The 7,622-nt window shown below is 42.3% G+C and overlaps 1 protein-coding gene across 2 annotated transcripts in view; it reads left to right on the top strand.

Moving 5' to 3' along the window:
- stk39 (serine threonine kinase 39) overlaps positions 1-7,622 on the top strand; it is a 90,627-nt gene that overhangs the window by 71,149 nt on the left and 11,856 nt on the right. The window lies entirely within an intron of this gene.

Genomic DNA, 7,622 nt, shown 5'->3' with positions numbered 1-7,622 from the left:
AGCGGACTGTATCTTTTATCGGGTGACACGGTGATGCAGTGGTTATCACTGCCGCCTCGCAGCAAGAAGGTTCGGGTTCAAACCTGCCAGTTGAATGGGGCCTTTCTGTGTGGAGTTTGCATTTTCTCCCCATGCCTTTGTGGTTTTCCTCCAGCAGTCCAAGGACATGCAGATTAGGTGAACTGGCTACTCTAAATTGGCAATAGGTGCAAATGTGAATGGCTGACTGACTGACTGACTGACTGACTGACTGACTGTCTGTCTGTCTGTTTGTGTTATCCCTGTGATAGACTGGCAACATGATGTGCCCTGCCTCTTGCCCAGTGTCAGCTGGGATTGGCTCCAGCTCACTGCAACCTGCAATGGATAAGCGTTAGAGAAAATGGATGGACTATATCTCTTATCTAAATTAGCCCCAGATTGAGCATTGACTGACTGACGAATTTACTAGTTTTCAATGTTGAAATAAAACACTTTTTCATACATTGCTCTCTGGTATGCTCCTGGAAAGTTGTTCTTTTTTAACACTTGAAAGAGCTACAAAGTCACCTAATCCCATTTATACTAACAAATAGAGTAATTTTGAATAAAACAATTTGCACTCACAAAATGAGGCTCTTCAATTAAAGATAAAAAAAAAAATGCACTCTGGGACTCATAAAGGTGCTAGCACACTGATATTAGCTGCTCGGGGGGGGGACAATAATTGTGTTAAAATTATCAAATGCAGTAGTGTTCTACTCTTCTGTAAGAAGACACCGAGATGAGTTGAACTGTTTAGAGCTGCTGATGGAAGAATGGTAATAAATTGCAGCCATTTTTCAAAACTTACAAATTTTTAAGGTCCAACTTTATATTAAGCATTTCTAACACCTGTATGGTTATACTTAAACTAATATATATAAAACAGTTATTCCACGAAATCAAGTCATACATGAGCTGATAGCCAACGAGGTGCATAGCGCCAAGTTGGCTATAAGCCATGTATGACCAGATTGAGTGGAATAACTGTTTTATTTTATCCACATTCACTGGATTTTGAGAAACGGAGCATTTTTTTTTTTTTTTGCAAATTCGATAAATAAAAACTTATACAAACCGTCCGACAAAATCACTTCTGCAGACTTCTTAAAAACCTATCAGTGGCTGCACGAATTGACTTTCGTGTTGGTTCATTTATAGAAAGTGCCGTCTCGCTGTCATGCCGAGGTATATACTAGCTTTAGACATTTATTTAATTCTTCCTTGGACATTTCAGTTATGTAATTTTCAAACTTCTTTGAGCTTTTGAACCAGTCTAAAAAAAAATTCAACAAGTTTTAATGCTGAAAGATGAATGTAAACAAACCGTTGAAATGACGGGAGCAATTTGTGAAAAATGCGATTATTAATAATAATTCTTGAAAAATAAAGATATGTTCTTACCATCAAATACTTGTGTTGCATTTTTGTATTTTTAAGGATTTTGTTTTCGAGTAGAGTTTTTATTTCGTCCTCGGTTGGTTCAGCAACAAGCTTTGCCGTTTTGTTTTTCTCTACTCACGGTATATGAGCTGATATCCTAGTAGTAGAGTAGCTAATCAGAGTGTGCGATTGGTGATATCCAGTGAATGTGGATAGAATAAAGGCAGTTATGATATAACTACTGATAATGTCTACGCTGTTACAGATGGATTATAGCAGTACATCTTATGTAAATAAAGGTGCATCAATGAACTGTATTAGAATGAGCCTGCGATTTAACTTGCAGCCGGAACTACTGTAATAGCTACTGTTATAGAAAATTAGTCAATGCCTTCCGACCAATCAGAATCAAGAATTCAAGAGGGCTGTGGTAGAACAGTAGATACATTATCGTGCCTGTATAATGTATGCATTATTAAACCACCTGTAACATCAAGCCTCTTTCAAACGTGATCATCATTCAACTCTTCACACGCCTTAAAACATAGAGTAGAAAGTCTTTTTCTCACGCTTTCACTTGGAGTCCTGATCCTTACACTCTACTTTCCCCAACACACTCCTAATCTGTTCAGTTCCCGCTTCTACTCTATATCTTTGTCTGCGGCTGACATTTTCTGCTGACGGAATATAAGCAGGCAGATTGAGTCGGAAGGTTTAGGGTGTGTAAGTCAGATATGGCTATGACGGGTAAGGAGGAGCTGCAGCCCTCTCTTTCTCTTGACAGATAACACGAAGACTTTTTCACTTTATCCCTTCTTTGCCGGCTGAGATTTTCACGTCACACCCCTACAGATGGCTGCTTGTCAGCTGAGTAGCTGATGTGCTGCTAGTCTGGTAGTAAACAAATATAGAAGTGAAATCCTTTCACACACATTTGGGTTGCAGCCCACATTCTCTCCATTTCTTGCAGTGCATCGCAAAATTTAGTTCCATTTTTATCAACTCACGCCAACTCTGATTCTCGCATGAATGTCCAGCTTAAATGACTATTATTACTGTATTATGTCAGTATACCATTGTGTGTGGGTAGTGGTAGAGGATATTTTAAGGCTCACGCAAGATCTGTGGTGAGTGCTGACATCTTAATCTGGGTTTGGAAGGGTTGAAGCTAGTGTAACTGTCAATCTACTAAATCCACACCATTTGTAGTGTAATGCAGCTGGAGGTGGAGATTTTCAGTGATCTGTGAAGTATAACACACACATACGATGCACACACACTAAATGAACTACGAGCAGGATTTGGTAATGCCTCTATGATTTTATGCATAAATGTTCCTTTTCAGTATCCAGAATACAGGTCATTTCATCCAATTACCATTTCGTCCAATACCGTTTTGTCCGATAGTTAAGGCATTTCGTCCAAAGCCTTTTTCATACACGCTTTTTTTTTTTTTTTATTTCAGGTATTTGTTTGTTTGAAAAAAGGATGGATTCTCAGTGGAATTTGACCGAAGCAAAACACATTTTTTGTAAAGCAAATGAGTGCCATAGTACATGCGCTTCGACACTAAAGAGCGTACTAAGGGGTGTAACCATGCCAGCCTTTGCCACTTGCTGACCCTGGGATGAGTTAACTCCCTCATCATTGCAGGCTGCTTGCTTGCATGTCTCTGTTTCTGGCTGGATCATATTAAATCTTCAGGCACAGAGCAGCACTCTCTCAGGGGCTTCGTTCATGAATAATAATAATGATGATGATGATAATAAGAAACAAACTTTATTTGCCAGGTATGTGAACTCACATGAGGAATTTGACTCCGGTTTCACTTAGCTCTCTTAGTACAAACAGATAAAAAGCATAGAAAAAAAAAACAAAGCTATGTACATGTAGAAGGGTAAATATATGTATAGACAGCATAGTGCAAGGATGAATTAGTAAATATAAATATACAGTGTGCACAGAATGACGGTATGAGTGTGCAGATATTTCACAGCCGATGTTACTGATATTTGAGTCCGCTTTTAGCTGTTCATCACAGAGACAGCCTGAGGGGGGAATAAACTGTTCTTGTCTGGTTGTTTTTGCGTACAGTGTTCTGTACCGTCTCCCAGAGGGGAGAAGTTTAAACAGTTTGTGACCAGGGTGTGATGGGTCTGCAGAGATGTTACCTGCCCGTTTCCTGACTCTGGACAAGTACAGGTCTTGGATGGAGGGCAGGCTGACACCAATACTTTTTTTTTCTGCAGACCTTATTGTCCGTTGCAGTCTGTTCTTGTCCTGTTTGGTGACCGATCCAAACCAAACAGTGATGGAAGAGCAGAGAACAGACTGATGGCAGAGTAGAATTGTGTCAGCAGCTCCTTAGACAGGTTGAGCTTCCTGAGCTGGCGCAGAAAGTACAACTTCTGCTGGGCCTTTTTGATGATAGTGACTGTGTTGGTCTCCCACTTCAGGTCCCGGGAGATTGTGGAACCCAGAAACCTGAAGGTTTCAACAGCAGTCACAATGTTGTTGGTGATGGGCGGCAGGGTGGGGGGTGGGGCTCCTCCTAAAGTCCACTGTCCTCTCCACAGTTTTGAGTGTGTTCAGCTCCAGATTGTTCTGACCGCACCAACAGACCAGCCGTTCAACCTCCTGTCTGTATGCAGACTCGTCACCGTCTCGGATGAGACCGATGACCGTTGTGTCGTCTGCAAATTTCAGGAGTTTAACAGATGGGTCACTTGAGGTGCAGTCGTTGGTGTAAAGGGAGAAGAGCATTGGGGAAAGCGCACACCCCTGGGGGGCGCCAGTGCTGATAGTCCGGGTGCTGGATGTGATGCTGCCCAGCCTCACCTGCTGCTTCCTGTCAGGAAGTTATACCGGGCCAAGGCGTGATCCTACCGACCCGAGACCATGCTCTTTCGAAAGGGGAGGCTTAGAGGGAAGTGCCTGTAAAATTTGGCTTCGTTGTGAGCTTTGTTGGCAGAGTTATTCATTTTTAAAGCGTCTGGATCGTATTAAATCTTACGGCGTTTGCTTTACAAAAATGTTTTCTGCTTTGGTCAAATTCTATTGAGAATTATTTTTCTATTGAGTGCTTCTTTTTCTAACAGATGAATACCTGAAATATAAAATAATTGATAGTGCGTATGAAAAAGGCTTTGGATGAAATGTCTCAACTATTGGACGAAATGGTCATTGGAGAAAGTGTCCTGATCCCAGTATCCACTCTATCCTGGTCAAGGTTGCAAAGACTATCTGGGGAACACTGGGCACATGGTGGACACCATGGGTGCGTACACACACACACACACAAAAAAAAAAAAAACACCCCTAGAGGCAATTTAACATGGCCAATCCACTTAACTGCATGTTTTTGGGAGGTGGGTGGAAATCAAATCTTGTCCACCCTTGTGGTTGCTTGTCGCTTGTGCAAAATAATAAGGCAGCTTGGAGAACATGCTCTATTGTGTCTACGTGAGCTAATTGCTGCTTGTGATTTGTCTAGTGAGAGCAAGGCTGAAAATATTCTCTTGTTGCAACTTTTTGAAGTCAGTTTATCTGAGGCTCAGCCAGCTTCAGCAGTAAGCTTAGATGTTAAGAACTGTGCTCCGTTAGAGAGTAGCTCAGTTCATTATAAATATGCAACAAGGAGGCTTAAAGTCTGGTGACTTGCTGTAACCCAGTATGCACTGATGCACCTCTCCAAGTACATTACTCACTCTGCTCTGTTCACTGTTCTCTTGATCGTTTGTGAAGCAGCTCCCCAGTCTCTCTTTCATGGCCTTGATGGTACGAAGGGATTTAAATAATAAATATGTTGGGTGTACAAGGTAGTCATTAGTGTCATTCTGTTGTAACACTTTCAGGGAAAGTCTTTCTTTTATTGAGCCAAGTAATTAAGCCTAGTCCAGCTCCTAAGTGGGTGGCTGGGCCACCATCCAAACTCCCTCTCACTCACTACAGCTCTCGTGCTCATTCCATCTAGTAAATGTTGATGAATAATTCCCATGTTCCTTTTTATTTCTTCACTTCATTATTATTAAAACCACTGTAAAACCAGTGAGCATTTGGCCGCTCTTTTTGGATTTCGTCTAATTTAAAATTGGAGGCTAATAACAGATTACCACACTGTGTATTATACATGAGTCTCAAACTTGTAAGGTGCAGGTTCACATAAATATCATCATTATATAGCTTTCTTCCTTCTAACTGCCAATATTTGACCAGTTTAACATGTTCCCAAGGTGGCACGGTGGTATAGTGGTTAGCGCTGTCGCCTCACAGCAAGAAGGTCCGGGTTTGAGCCCCGGGGCCGGCGAGGGCCTTTCTGTGTGGAGTTTGCATGTTCTCCCCGTGTCCGCGTGGGTTTCCTCCGGGTGCTCCGGTTTCCCCCACAGTCCAAAGACATGCAGGTTAGGTTAACTGGTGACTCTAAATTGACCGTAGGTGTGAATGTGAGTGTGAATGGTTGTCTGTGTCTATGTCAGCCCTGTGATGACCTGGCGACTTGTCCAGGGTGTAGCCCGCCTTTCGCCCGTAGTCAGCTGGGATAGGCTCCAGCTTGCCTGCAACCCTGTAGAACAGGATAAAGCGGCTAGAGATAATGAGATGAGATGAGAACATGTTCCCAAAGATTCAGGACATTAAGACAAGACGCTACAGGGAGAAACAACAATTTATGTACAGTAGATCAATTTTTAGATTGTTGGATTAATTGCATCAACATAATGATCAAAGCAACAAATCTGATAAACTACATGTACTAGAGTGGAAACGCATGAACTCGAGTTCCTCAGAAGATATGCTCTTCTATGTTCAAAAATCTGTTTCTAGATAATCTGCATTCATGAATGAATAAATAAATATACTAGAAAAGCACTCGGAGAGCGCAGACCTCCGCCAAGAATCCTTTAAAAAATTCCGGGATCCAGACGGTGATCCGGATCACCGCCAAAATTTAATGGATTGTTACTTGTGCCCAGTCACACCTCCTGGAAAAAATTTCAGAGCAATCCGTTCATATCTTTTCCCGTAATGTTGCTAACAGACAAACAAACAAACCAACGCTACCGAAAACATAACCTCCTTGGCGGAGGTAATAATGTTCATTCCTGTTCCTATTTTGAGGGATATTCTGGAGGAATTTCTCAAAATGATTAATTGCTGGATTTGTATTACCTTTTTAAGCTGAAAAAAGCCAACAAGTGTTGCCAGGCAAAACAAACCTCACCCGGCAGCACTTATTTTATACCTATATGTTGATGATGGTAATATTTCTTAGTCATCAGCTGTCGGGTTATAGTTCTAATGAAAAATCCATGACCTTGAGTTTGACATTTCAGAGTCACTCAAGGTCAAAGGTCATGGTGCCAAATGAAAGCCCATATGGCATGTCCTTTAAGTTGATAATGGTAAGTATCTGTCTACCATCAACCGTTTTCAAGTCACGGCCCTCTGAAAATCTGTGACCTTGAGTTTGACCTTTCAGGGTCCCTCAAGGTCAAAGGTCATGGTGCCAAATGAAAGGCCATATGGGAGTTCCTATACGCTCATAATAGTAAACATTTGTCTATCGGCAACCGTTTTTGAGTTATAATGGAAAATGTTATTTTTGACCGAAAGGTTGACCTTTCTGGTGACCTTGACCTTCATCTTGACCCAATTACCCCCAAAATTTAATCAGGTAATCTACAGACCATTGCCCACCTACCCTGAAAATTTGAAGTCAATCAGTACAACCGTGGGCAACAGCAAGAAGGCCCGGGTTCGAGCCCCGTGGCCGGCGAGGGCCTTTCTGTGCGGAGTTTGCATGTTCTCCCCGTGTCCGCGTGGGTTTCCTCCGGGTGCTCCGGTTTCCCCCACAGTCCAAAGACATGCAGGTTAGGTTAACTGGTGACTCTAAATTGACCGTAGGTGTGAGTGTGAGTGTGAATGGTTGTCTGTGTCTATGTGTCGGCCCTGTGATGACCTGGCGACTTGTCCAGGGTGTACCCCGCCTTTTGCCCGTAGTCAGCTGGGATAGGCTCCAGCTTGCCTGCGACCCTGTAGAACAGGATAAAGCGGCTAGAGATAATGAGATGAAATGAGATGAGTACAACCGTCTAGATGCTAGATTGTTAACAGGCTGATACACAAATAACAAACAAACCGCACTGATTACAATACCTCACCCCTCTTACTCCGTCACGGGCGAGGTAAAAAGTGCAAATGAATTCCCAACAAACTGTTGT

This window comes from Neoarius graeffei, chromosome 9 (genome assembly GCF_027579695.1).
Source record: "Neoarius graeffei isolate fNeoGra1 chromosome 9, fNeoGra1.pri, whole genome shotgun sequence".
Classification (NCBI taxonomy): Eukaryota; Metazoa; Chordata; class Actinopteri; order Siluriformes; family Ariidae; genus Neoarius; species Neoarius graeffei.
The sequence above is the reverse complement of the archived record's forward strand: the minus strand, read 5'-3'. Positions and strand labels throughout refer to the sequence as shown.